Genomic DNA, 14,180 nt, shown 5'->3' with positions numbered 1-14,180 from the left:
ATGACTTTAAAGTATGAAGTTAAGTCACTTTTTTTAGTTATAAGGTACATACGATACATACTCTTTAAATTTTTCTCGTATGTACATATGTACATATTAATATGTGTATATATATAATTTACTAAATTTTACTTTTTTTAAATAAAAAGATGAGTAATGCTACGTAGCTCGAAACCAGTCCCCCCAAATCCCCCTAAAGGCAAAAACGACGTCGTTTTTGCCTCTTTTTTTTGGGTTGAATCAGAAACGAAGAAGACAAAGAAGGAAGGAAGGAAGGAAGAAGAAAAAGAGGAAGGAGAGAAGGAAGGAGAAGCACTGGACTGAAGGGGCCATCAACCAGGGGCGAAGGCGCGGCGGAGAGCTGCTGCGACGAGCTGCGATCGGCCGACGCTAAGCCGAGCTGCGACGGAGAGCTGCGATCGGCCGACGATCGGCCGAGCTGCTGCGACGGCGGAGCTTCTCTCCCTCTCTCTCTCTCTCTCTCTCTCTGTTTCCCTCTCTCATCTCCTCTCTCTTTCTCCCTCTCTCTCTGTTTCCATTTTCGGGGGATTCGGGGGGGAGGGAATTCGAGCTCCCAAGCTTTATCCTAAAAAGATATACTTAAAATGAAAAATGTATTTATTTAAGTTAATATTTAAGATGTAATGACTAAATATTAAGGTGTAATTTTAATTAGCACGATTTTGATTTTAAATTTTTAACTTTGTCTCAATTTAGTCAAATGTATTACAACTCTTAATATTTTTTAATAAAAAATATGTACATAAGTGTCATGTGTCTCAAAATTATGAATTTATCTAACTCAGTAAGTAAACCTTAACTAATTTAGTGATAATTTTTCTTAAAAAACACTGATGATATTATTAATTTGATCAAATTGACGTAAAATTTAAAATTAAGGATCAAAATTAAATCAATTAAAAATGTAAAAATCAAAATAAAACGAAAGATAAAATATAAGGACATCAGCGTAATTTACTCACAAAATTATCATTTTTCAGTTTTATAATATTTATAATTGTTTATATGAGTTTGTTGGGCAAGTTCGAGATTGTACTAGCAAGATTTTAAGGCTAGCTTGGGAGGGATTTTGGATTTGTTTGATTTGTATCTCATGATATAATTTTTACTTTTTTTAAAAAAAAATTTGTTTGGTTTAAATTTTTAAATTTTTTTTTTTTCAAAATCACTTCCTTTTTTGTATATATCAATCAGTCACTTTTTCTCTCTTCTCTTTCCTTCTTAATCATTTTTTTTCTCTTACACACATCTACTCAAATTACAATAAAATATCAAATCATTCCAAACTCTCAAACTATTTTCAAAATATACAACTAAACAAACCAAAAAAAATTTTAAACTCTCTCTGCAAAAAAAAAAAAATTTAAAAATTTATCTCAAAACAAAAACCAAACACACTCTTTAGTTTCAAAAACTGAAAAAAATATTTGGTGTTATTGGACGTCACGTGGCGTACTACTTACCAATGACAATATATCATGTTTCTATTATTTTTTAATCACATAATATAAAATTATAAGTCTCATTTTTTTTTATTAATTAAAATACTTTTGTGGTATCACGTGACAATACCTTTATCTCCAAGTCGGGCCGGGCAGATTTGGATTAAGAGATTTTTCTTTTTTTAAAAAAATAATAAAAAAAAAAAATTCCTAACTTAGGCGTAGCCGAACACCCAGACTATAGATAGGCTTTCAGGCCATTATTCACATCACTACTGTGCTAGCTAGCTGGCCTCTTTGCTCTAAAAATTTGTACTTTTCTGGTTATTCATACTCATATCACTGCTGTGGTAGCTGGCCTCTTTGTTATAAAAATTACTTTTCTGACGAGGCATGGAGCTAGCTACTGTCAAAGCTTTGTTGTTGCTTTCTTTCTTTATTTCTAGTTTCCAATAATGTTATAAATTACTAAATTTTTATCATTGACACCATTATTAATGATATAATAAGTAAAAAATAAAAAAAAAACTAAGGCCAAGTTTGACAAGTCCAGAATAAGTCAAAAAGCTAAAAAGTTACTCAAAAAATTAAAAAGTTAATACTATTTACCAAAAGTCAACAATTACGGCTGCACAACTCCCAATTCTAATTTTCTCTTACAAACCAATTTTTACAATTTTTTATTACACATTTTTTCATAAAAAGTCAAAAAAATTAACTTAAACATCTATATTTTCTTCCTCAATTTTTTAGTTCAAAAAAATAAAAAATATACTTATTTATGATACCCCAAATAATTCCTAAGACACAAAATATATGTGGCAATGAATGAAACCTACTGTCACCTTACTAATGCAACCACTAATTAATAGTCTATATCATTTTTCTTCGGGTTCCTGGTTGAATTAGTGGAAAGAAGGAGAAGACTTCAGCGACTATGGCAGAAATTATTTTAGTGCTGTCAAACATTTTTCCACACAAAATGCAATGATCCAGACACCCCATCTCCACCTTCTGATTGGGCCCCATCAACCATCATCCCCTCTTTTTTGGATTATATTACATAGATATATAATGCATTTTCTAAGAAATTCATTACATACACACCCAAAAACAAAACAACAGAGAATGAATGGCCACAAATAAAAGCATCATATGGTGGATCCAAACATGATCATCACGTGGACTTGAAAGGGTTGGCACGACTTGGTGGTACAAAGCTGCGAGTGCTGCACCGATGAATGGGCCCACCCAGAAAATCCACTGTCAATCACAACCAAACAAAAATTAGCAAAACATTAATCAACGTCTCTCAATGCTTTATTATTTGTACATGTGTGGACCCTATTTGTTTTGAGAAATAGAATAAAAAAAATTGATAGTGAGAGAATTGATAATGAGGGAATTAATATTAAACATAAATATTTAAAAAAAATTCTCAATATATAAAAAATAAAAATAATAAAAAAAATTTCTAATCCTCTCACTATTTTTCTAATACCATCTCTACCTCCTCCTTATCAATCCTCATTCCTCCTCCTTACTAGTCCCAAGGGATTACTAGTCCCCTCCCTATCTCTCAAAACAAATACCTCATTCTCAATCCCCTCCTCATTATCAAACCCAATCCTCTCCTTATAACTCTAAACAAACGAGACCTAAATGAATGATTTACTTACGTGGTCATCCCAAGCGCGGTCCTTGTTGAAGACGATTGCAGCACCAAGACTCCTTGCTGGGTTGATACCGGTGCCAGTTATGGGGATAGTAGCTAAGTAATTAATTAGTCAATTTTAATTTATAATTAATTAATTAGTGTAATTAATTAGTTAGTTTCATAGAATAGTTATAGTTAATTAATTAGTTTTGTAATAATTAGCTTAGTTAGTTATTTTATTTGGTTTGTAATAATTAAATTAATTCGTAGTAATTAGCTTAGTTAGTTAGTTTATTCGGACCCTCCTACACGAGGGTACAATTGTAATGATGTGTATATTTTCCAACTCCACGTTTTTCTCCCTTTTATTTACTTGCTTATGATGCTTAGTTTAGGGCATCATGTTTTGTTTAGTATCTCCCATGCCTTGCATCCATTGTCTTGCATGCATTAAGCTTGGCGTATCATTCCAACTTGCATTGTTAGTTAATACTTCTTTAAATAAGTGCTTAGACCGCAGTAATTGCATATCGTGTGCGTTACATTAGTCATATTGCATAGTTAGGATCATGCATTTTTTCTAACTCTTTTATCTTTTTGGCTTGGAGTACTATGTGAGCTTTTATTTTGCTTTAGCATGATTGCATGAGTGTGAATGTTGTCATGTCAAAGCATGTCTACTATGAGGCTAAATGCTTAAATGATAAACTGTTTGAATGCCTGTGGATGAAGGCTAGTTGCTTGAATTGGAATAATTTGAGTATTGTTCATATGCGATCACTTTTTCAAGTGGTACATATTCAAAACTTTTTTCAAACAAAACATGAAATCAAATATTCTAATTTTCGCAAATTAGTCTATACTTGTGCGCATCACATAGTAAGGTTAACCTAATAATTGGAACAAGAGCATATAATGTAAATAAGAATCACATCATGATTAGTAGAGGCCGATCTTTGATCGGGCGAGCGGAGGTGCTCAATTCATGACCTTCCCCTCTCGTACCTAAGCTCCCGAGCCGAAACAATCTTGGTGATGATGGACACATGGATTTTCTAAATTTCTCAAAAATATTTATGTGGCAACTCTGTATCTGGCAAAGCAGTTTATTTTCAGCAATTTGATTCAAAATCGACTTTCCAAAAGATTTGTCCGATTTGGACTCTTTGATGTTTATCTATTTCACATTGCACTTGTGAGATCAGATTCAGAACCGCGGGAGTCCGATACTGTAGGGCTGTTCGTCTTTCGAAAGGAGCGCGAAAAGTCGAGCTACATCATGACATCATCAACTCTTTTACCAAAGCTGGCAAGCATAGTCACCAAGTGGTGATCTACATTCTTGGCTCTCAGGAAATAACGACCTTACCGACCGGTTGACTTTGCCATAATGTAATAGTGCCGAATAGCTGGGATTCCTAGGTTAAGTCTTAACCACTGGTTCAATTCTACTATATACATAATTATTCAGAAAAAGTTCACGTTAGGCTCGGAAGGGATTAACCCCCAATAACGTAGAACGGTCCTAAGAAGAGAATGGAGGGGGAAATGGACCCCACCCTCAGCGATTAATAGAAGAGAGAAGATAATGGTGTTCGTATCAGCCCTCTCCATATCAACTGCGGTGCCTGCAACAAGTGATAGTTGGACGTCGTCTAGGATTGAAAAATGACAATGTTGTGACTCGTTCCTCAAAGAGACTTTGCTTTCAAATGTTTTGCCATTAATGACGGAATAAAAACAAAATGTGTACTAAATAAGACACAGGGACTGGAATGAGCGCAGAGGAAGAGAAGAGGGAACTTACAGGTTAAAGAAGAAGATGAACAGTGGGAAGCGGAATCAAAATTGCAGAAGTCTTGAAGAAGAAAGGTTGATGTGAAGAATACCAAAGAAATGAGAGAAGAGCCTTTCGATTCAAAGCATACGGAGTGATAGTATTCAAATCACATTAAATGAATGTCAGATACGATGGGGCGGGAAGTTGTAATGATTTCACATCGCGTCGGAAGTTGTAATGATTTCACATCGCATCGGAAGTTATAATGTTGAATTATAATGTGTTGAGAATTGGAAAAGATCATAATTTTGAAACTTACTTATCTAATTTCGGGGATGAAATTCTTTAAGGGGAGCGATCCCAGTTTTTCCTTCATTGTTTATTGTATTCCGGACTCGGTTCCGTGGATGATTGTAGTTGTCCGTATCGTATTTTCGTCTTTTAATTCTTTATATTTGAGTTTTGGGATGTGCTGGGCAGGTTTGAAATAGGTTAGTTGTGTTTAGAAACAAATAGCTTCTGCCTAGATTTTGGCCTTTACGCTCGAGTGTGGCTTTTCACGCTCGAGCGAGCCCTTTTGCATTTGTTCCTCCGCTCGAGCGGGCAGTTTGACACTCAAGCGGGATTATTCAGCCTCCAGTATTTTTTCCTGCAGGACATCGGACGCTTAAGCATCCATTTTCACGCTCGAGCGGGGGCCTTCGTCTGCAGAACTTCTAGAAGTGTGCATTCCACACTCGAGCAGCGCTTTTCACGCTCGAGCGGAAGTCTGTGTCTGACGCTCGAGCGAGGCGTTCCATGCTCGAGCGGACTGTGATGTATATCAGTCCGAGAAGAAGCTTTTTAGATCACTTTTTTGACTTTATCTCTCTCTCTAGCATTTCTAAACCCTATTTTGAGAGCTTCTCTCTCTACATACACCTTCTCTCTAGAAAAACACTTGGTTCTTGGGTGTCTCAACCCTAGTCTCTTTGAAGAAAAGGTAGAGCTTGGTGTGGGCTTCGCTTTGATCCGAAAAACATTGGGTTTGGAGCATTTTCGAGTTTGTTCATCATCTCCTTTGAGTCTCTTCACTTGAGGTAGGGATAACTACTCATATTTATGGCCTTTGACATAAACACGTAATCATTTTGATTTAATGTTGAAGTTGGAGATTTTGGGGTGTTAGGGTTTCAAAACTTGAAAAGTATAAAGAGGGGTTTTGTTCCTTTTGAACTATACATGTGTATATGGGTCTTAAAATGAGGTTATTGATGATATTTGGACTTTTGGGTCAATGTTGAGAAAAATTGGGAAAATGCTTTAGTTGGGTTTAATCAGGTCATTGGTGTAATTAATGAAATTAATTATGAGAATGTGAAATTGGTTTGGAAATAATAAAATTGGAAAATTATGAGATGGAATGGTGTAGTTGGATTGATTAATCACTCACCTATGAAAATGTTGATAATTTATCTGTTTGATAATTTATTATCTGTTTAGAAATAATTATTTTGGGCTATCGGTGGAGGATAGTCTTGATTGTTGTAGACACTACATGTTGTTTAGGTAAATTAAAACTAATCAGTTGAGTATGTCATTGAATATGACGGATGGAACAACACATTGAATATGTGCTTTGCTTGATCATTGTATATGATAAGTGTTTAAATACATTGTATATGTATATTGTTTGGGAGGAGATAGGGGATGTACTCCATGGTTTGGGAGGAGATATGGGATGTACTCCTAAACCGATTTTGGAGGAGATAGGGGATGGATTCCATTGATAACTAAGTTGGCCGGAGTGTCCAGGGTGAAAGTCCCGAAATTTTGATTATGTTTGCATAACGTAGATGAATTGAAGTGTTGAAGTATTATTAATATGAGTTGTAGCCTCATTTAGAATTGATGTATGGAAATGTTAATGATATGAGTTGTAGGCTCATTTTAATTGATCATGATCGAAGTATTGTTAACATGAGTTGTAGCCTCATTATAAACTGTCTGGATGAATAGAGAACCATAGCTATGAATTGGTTTGGATAATGAAACGAAAAAATGATTGATATACTTATAAATATCTGTGAATATGGATTGGTTATGAAAGAGATGTACGTCTGTTTATATGAGTTACACATTTATCAAAAGCTAATGTTTTAGTTATCGTTCATATTATGTTTAGCATATCTCTACTGGGCGTTGGCTCACCCTATTTGAGACATCACTTTCAGGTACAGGTGATATGCCGCCTCCAAGGCCTTAGCTTGGAAGGTTTTGGGGGTTGAAGACTCTTTTGGTTGTTTTGTTATTTTTGGTGTTACATGTAAATTCAAGCCCATGGCTTAGTGTGTTTAGATTTAAAACTCTCTATTTTTTTGTAACCAAGTGTTGGCTTGGAAAGTTATAAGCCTGTAGGGCATTTACTTTTGTTGTCAACATGTAATACTTTTGAACTAAATACTCTGATGAATGAAAATATGTTTTATTCTTTTATGTCTATGGATGTCTTGAATGATTGGTTTATATGTATTATTTTGAGGGCGTTACAGGCTGTTAATTGTCGAGGGATTGTCGAACTATGTCAATTTTATGTTATGTGGTTGGTGTTTGGTACTAATATTATAGATTGTTAGTGGGAGGCTTAATGGTATGACAATGCCGCTTTGGGATGATGTTTTGTAGGTAAATGGGAATGTTACAACCTACACACCTCCCCAAGAAAACGCAAATGATTTAACATCAATAATGTAACACCAAGTAGGTAACATCAAAAATCCCCATAATCACTCCGCAAGATCCCAAAAAAAATGAAAATGTTAAATCATATCTTATCCACATACACTTAATCCCAAAATGTAACGCCCTCAAAATAAAACATATAAATCAATCATTCTTGGCATCCATAGACATAAGCGAAATAAACATATATTCATTTATCAGAGTATTCATTACAAAAGTATTACATGTTGACAACAAAAATAAATGTTCTACGGGCTTACAACTTTTCAAGCCAACACTTGGTTATAAAAAGGAGAGTTCTAACTCTAAACACATTAAGTCATTGGCTTGAATTTACATGTAACACCAAAAATAACAAAACAACCAAAAGAGTCTTCAACTCCCAAGAATCTTCCAAGTTTAGACCTTGGAGGCGGCACAACACATGTACCTGAAAATGATGTCCCATATAAGGTGAGCCAAAGCCCAGTAGAGATACGCTAAACCAAACGTGAAAAATAACTAAAACGTTAGCATTTGATAAATGGTTAACACTTGTAAACCAATTCACAACATTTCCCAGTTCAATGACATTTACATTCGTGTTTCATTCCACTTCCCTTTATTTATCCAATTCAATTCATAGACATGACTCGTTATTTAGTCAAACAATTTAAATGAGACTACAACTCATATTAAATTACTTCTCATACACACAATTCACATGAGACTACAACTCATATTAAAATACTTCCAATATCAACATCATTCAGATGCATATAAGGTTTCGAGACCTTCACCCTGGACACTCCGACCAACTTAATTATCAATGGAGTATACTCCATATCTCCTCCCAAACAATGGAGTACATCCCCTATCTCCTCCCACACATTGGAGTACATCCCCTATCTCCTCCCAATCGATGGAGTACATCCCCTATTTCCTCCCACACAAATATACATATGCAATGTATTTAAACACTTCATCATATATAATGATCAATCAATACACATATTCGATGTATTAACCCACCCGTCATATTCAATGACATAACTCAGTCAATTAGTTTTAGTTTTCCCTAATCAGCATGCAGTGTCTACAACAATCAAGACTATCCTTCACCGATAGCCCAAAATAATTATTTCTAAACAGATAATAAATTATCAAACAGATAAATTATCTACAACTTCAAAGGTGAGTGATTAATCAATCCAACTCCACCATTCAATCTCATAACTTCCCATTTCATGATTTTCAACTCAATTTCACATTTCCATATCTTCCAAATTAATTATACAAATTAATCAATCACATTAAATTAGGGCTACTTCCCCATTTTCTCAAATATTGCACCCAACGCCAAATGCCATCAATCATACACAATAACATCACTTTAGGGACCACTCATACACTTGGAACCCCAAAAATGGAAAACCCCTATTTTATAAATTTCAATTTCAAAGTCTAAACTTTCCAAAACTTCCAAATAACACCATTTATACAAAATACATAACATTTATGTTAAAACTCATGGAAAGGAATAGGTTATCCATACCTCAAATTTCGGAGCTCAAAGGAGAAGACGAACCAAGTAAGTGGTGACTGCAAAAGTAGCGAAATCAACTTCTATTCGGATGGAATATGGAGGTCATGAGAAGCTCCAACACTTTAATGAAAGCACAAGGATTGGGTCACACTAAATCAAGATCAAAATGTAGAGAGAGAGAGAGAGAGAGTATTCTAGAGTGAGAAGCTCTCAACCTAGGGTTTTGGAACGCTTTAGAGAGAGAGAGAGAGTCGAAAAAGTGATTCAAAATGGCTTCTTCTCGGACTGAAATACACACAGTCCGCTCGAGCGTGGAACGCCCCGCTCGAGCGTCAGACACAGACACCCGCTTGAGCGTGAAAACGGACGCTCGAGCGTCGAAAGTACACTTCCAGATTTTGCAAACCTTCGAAAAAAAAATACTGAAGGCTGAAGAATCCCGCTCGAGTGTCAGACTGCCCGCTCGAGCGGAGGAGTAATTGCAAAAGGGCCCGCTCGAGCTTGAAAAGTCCCGCTCGATCGGGGAGGCCAAAATCCGGGTAGAAGCTATTTGTTTCTAACACAACCAACCTGTTTCAAAACTGCCCAACACATCCCAAAACTCAAATACAAATATTAAAGGACAGAAACGCGACACTGACAACAACAATCATTCACGGAACCGAGTCGGGAATACACTAAACAACGGAGGGAAGACCGGGATCGCTATACAAAAAAACATCAAAAACATAATCACAATAAGGGGCAAACAAGTAAACTCAAATATTACTAAATCTAACCAATAATACATATTACAAATAAAAATGACTATTTGGTTTATAAAAAAACATGTAGGACTAAATGGACTAACATTTTTCCAAATAGATTTATGAGTAATTTTTCCTATAAATTAATATGAAGACATCAAAATAAGATAAAAATATATATAAAATATAAAAGAAAATTAATTTGATCCATACTATACATATAATTAAGCACATTTTGTCATATTTATTTATTTATTTGTATATTGACATAAGTTTTTTTTTCAAATATCATAATAATTAAATTAAAATATCAACTATATAAAGGAAATCTCACAACGACAAAACTAAATACATGATGAAAAATATATGGAAAATAAATATTTCTCAAATAGAGTACATCTAAAATTAGTTATTATAATTGAAATTCAATTTGTGTAGAATTTTATATGTAAATAAAAACAAACATATTGATATGACTTTTTAAAAAAAAATTAAGCATGCCACACACAAGCTATTATTACAATATGTTTAAATTTTGTATTTTGATAATTTTTTAAAAATTAAAATATTGTTCTATGAAATTGAATAGAATAATCATTAGATATATGATAGAATTATGTGGGTATGATATGTATCATTTTTTGATTTGTTATACACCTAATAATATAGACTCCAATTCTATTACTATATCATTTTAGATGAATTTATGAGTTTTTAACATTTCTTTCGAATTTATAAAAAAATAAATAAATAAAATAAAAAAATTATGGTGTGTAACTTTTCTCAACAAATAAATATAAAACAAATATTAAGATAATTCTCTCATCTAAAAAAACTACTAAGATAATTCACTAAACTAATAAAGATGTAGAAGAAAATACATATATATACAAATAACTAATTTTATTAATACATAAATCATACTTGCATAACAAATAACTAATTTTATTAATAAGTAAATCAACAATTTTTAATAATATGAAAAATATTTTTCAGTTAATAATTTTGTTAATAAATAAATTATTAAGTCAAATAACAGTTTTTAATGATATGAGAAATATTTTTTAATAAATAATTTTGATAATTTATTATTACATAAGAGAATAAAACAATTCCTAAGTATTGTATTAAATTAAAATTTATAATAAACGATAGTTGTAATTTCTAGTATTATAGGACCAAATCATATTTTAAACAAATCTTATGATTGTATTTGTAATTTGTTCAAAAATAAAAGATTTATATTTCATAATTGACTAAGAATATTTACGTAATTATGAAAAAATTTCTTTTATAATTGACCAAGAATATTGTTATAATTATAAAAAAAAAATTCCTCAATATATAAGTCACCATTAATAAATTATTTAAAATAAAATAATATAATAAAAAAATAATAAATTTAAGCGCTCCAAATATATATATATATATATATATAGATATGATATAATTTATGGACACTCCATGTGACATGGTACAGAAACAACAAAACTAGTGGGCCTTCAAGTCTATGTTTGTCGGAGAGTCATTGTTGTCAATGTCGTTGCCATCTGCACAAGCATTATTGAGTTGTCTTTAAGGCGTTGTTTGGCTTAGAGTTATATTAGTATATTTTTTAACACTTATCAAATAATTCTTAAAATTAAAATATACAGGCTTCGAGTTGTCTTTATTTATTTTTAGGGAGCTTTTTTGATAAATCCATTTTCTAAGAGTTTTATTCCATCCAACCCATATTCTTTTTGACTATTCCATTAGGTCCAATTTGAGATAAGAAGACCAAAATACCCTTTTCATCTACTTATGTTCCATTTAATTCATATTATTTTCTTATGTTTCAATAAGTCTTATGGGTGACATAATTACCAAAATACCCTTAATGTGAATGTTCACACCGTCAATGTAAATGTTCATATCGTCAATGTGAAAGGGCCCGGCCCATGTCGATCCTCGTGGGTGCCCGGAAAAATTCGAGTCGGGCCGGGCCGGCCCACAGGCCAAAAAAATAGGCCCAGCCCGGCCTGGCCCGTTGATAATATGAATATTCACATTGACAAGTTAACATTCACATTGATAGGAGTGTAAAATTGGCCTGTGGCCCGTGGGCGGCCCGAAACCAGCCCGCTGCCCGGGGCGGGCCCGGGTAGGCCCGTTCACAATGTGAATATTCACATTGACATATTAACATTAACATTAACATTGACAATAGTGCAAAATTGGTCCGTGACCTGTGGGCAGCCCGAAGCCCCGACCTTGGTCGGGCCCGGCCCGCCCCGTTGACAATGTGAATATTCACATTAACATGTTAACATTCACATTGATAGGAGTGTAAAATTAGCCCGCGCCCTGTGGCCGGCCCGAAAGCCGCCCGCGACTCATGAGCAGCCCTGGGCGGGCCCGGCCCGACCTGTTGATAATGTAAATATTCACATTGACATGTTAACATTCACATTGAAAAGAGTATAAAATTAGCCCGCGCCTCGTGGCTACCCGAAACTAGCCCACGGCCCGTGGGCGGCCCAGGGTGGGCCCAGCCCGGCCTGTTAACAATGTGAATATTCACATTGACATGTTAACATTCACATTGATAAGAGTGTAAAATTGACTCGCGTCCCATGGGCCGCCCGAAGCCCGTAGGCGGCCCGAGACGAGCCCGGTCCGGCCCGTTGACAATGTGAATATTCACATTGACATATTAACATTCACATTGATAGAAGTGTAAAATTGGCCCGTGGCCCGTGGGCGGCCCGAAGCCCGCCCGCTGCCCATTGAAAATGTGAATATTCACATTGACATATTAACATTAACATTGATAAGAGTGTAAAATTGGCCAGTGACCCGTGGGCAGCCTGAAGTCCGGCCCCGGGCCAAGGCAGGCCCGACCCCGGGCCAAGGCGGGCCCGACCCGTTAACAACGTGAATATTCACATTGACATGGTAACATTCACATTGATAAGAGTGTAACATTAGCCCGTGCCCCATGGTTGTCCGAAACACGCTCACGGCCCGTGGGCGGTCCGAGGCGGGCCCGGCCCGGCCTGTTGACAATGTGAATATTCACATTGACATGTTAGCATTCACATTGATAAGAGTGTAAAATTGAGCCTACCCCGGGTCGCGGGCGAGCTTCGGGCAACGGACAAATTTTACACTCCTATCAATGTTAATGTTAACATGTCAATGTGAATATTCACATTGTCACGGGTCGGGCCAAGCCCGCCTCTGGCTGCGGTCGGGCTTCGGGCTGCCCACGGGCTGCGGGCCAATTTTACACTCCTATCAATGTGAATGTTAACATGTCAATGTGAATATTCACATTGCCAACGGGCCGGGTCCACCCCGGCCCGAGGTCGGGCTTCGGGCTGCCCACGGGTCACGGGCCAATTGTACACACTTATCAATGTGAATGTTAACATGTCAATGTGAATATTCACATTGTCAATAGGCCGGGCCGGGCCCGCCCCGGGCCACCCACCGGCCGTGGGCGGGTTTCGGGCAGCCACAGGGCGCGGGCTAATTTTACACTCCTATCAATGTGCATGTTAACATGTCAATGTGAATATTCACATTGTCAACGGGCCAGGCCGAGCCGGGCCCGCCCTGGGCCGCAGGCGGACTTTTGGCCGTCCATGGGCCGCGGGCTAATTTTACACTCTTATCAATGTGAATGTTAACATGTTAATGTGAATATTCACATTGTCAACGGGCCAGGTCGGGCCGGGCCCGCCCCGGGCCGAGGGCGGACTTTTGGCCGTCCATGGGCCGCGGGCCAATTTTATACTCTTATCAATGTGAATGTTAACATGTCAATGTGAATATTCACATTGTCAACAGGCCAGACCGGGCCCGCCCCGGGCCGCCCATGGGCCGCAGGCGGGTTTCGCGCCACCACGGGACGGGGCCCAATTTTACACTCCTATTAATGTGAATGTTAACATGTCAATGTGAATATTCACATTGTCAACGGGCCGGGCCGAGTCGGGCCCACCCTGGGCTGTTGTCTAGTTTTATACTCTTATCAATGTGAATGTTAACATGTTAATGTGAACATTCACATTGTCAACAGGTTGGGCCGGGCCCGCCCACGGGCCGTGGGTGGGTTTCGGGCAGCCACGAGGCGCGGGCTAATTTTACACTTCTATCAATGTGAATGTTAACATGTCAATGTATTCATTCACATTGTCAACGGGCCGGGCCGGGCTCGCCCCGGGCCGCGGGCGGGCTTTTGGCCGCCCATGGGCCATGGCCCAATTTTATACTCTTATCAATGTGAATGTTAACATGTTAA

General features: G+C 36.5%; 2 long non-coding RNA genes across 2 annotated transcripts; both read right to left on the bottom strand.

The window, feature by feature from the left end:
- Positions 1 to 2,399: 2,399 nt before the first annotated feature.
- On the bottom strand, positions 2,400 to 5,113 carry LOC114266015 (uncharacterized). The gene is made up of 2 exons (XR_003630518.2): positions 3,143 to 5,113; positions 2,400 to 2,726 (listed from the first exon to the last, which is right to left on the bottom strand). It is a non-coding gene; the product is annotated as an uncharacterized LOC114266015 (long non-coding RNA).
- Positions 5,114 to 7,791: 2,678 nt separating this feature from the next.
- On the bottom strand, positions 7,792 to 11,225 carry LOC114266016 (uncharacterized). The gene is made up of 2 exons (XR_003630519.2): positions 9,156 to 11,225; positions 7,792 to 8,051 (listed from the first exon to the last, which is right to left on the bottom strand). It is a non-coding gene; the product is annotated as an uncharacterized LOC114266016 (long non-coding RNA).
- Positions 11,226 to 14,180: the final 2,955 nt, after the last annotated feature.

The sequence above is a fragment of the Camellia sinensis genome, chromosome 1, assembly GCF_055761805.1.
Source record: "Camellia sinensis isolate YWXY chromosome 1, ASM5576180v1, whole genome shotgun sequence".
NCBI lineage: Eukaryota > Viridiplantae > Streptophyta > Magnoliopsida > Ericales > Theaceae > Camellia > Camellia sinensis.
Note: the sequence above shows the minus strand (reverse complement) of the source record. Positions and strands in the feature narration are given on the sequence as shown.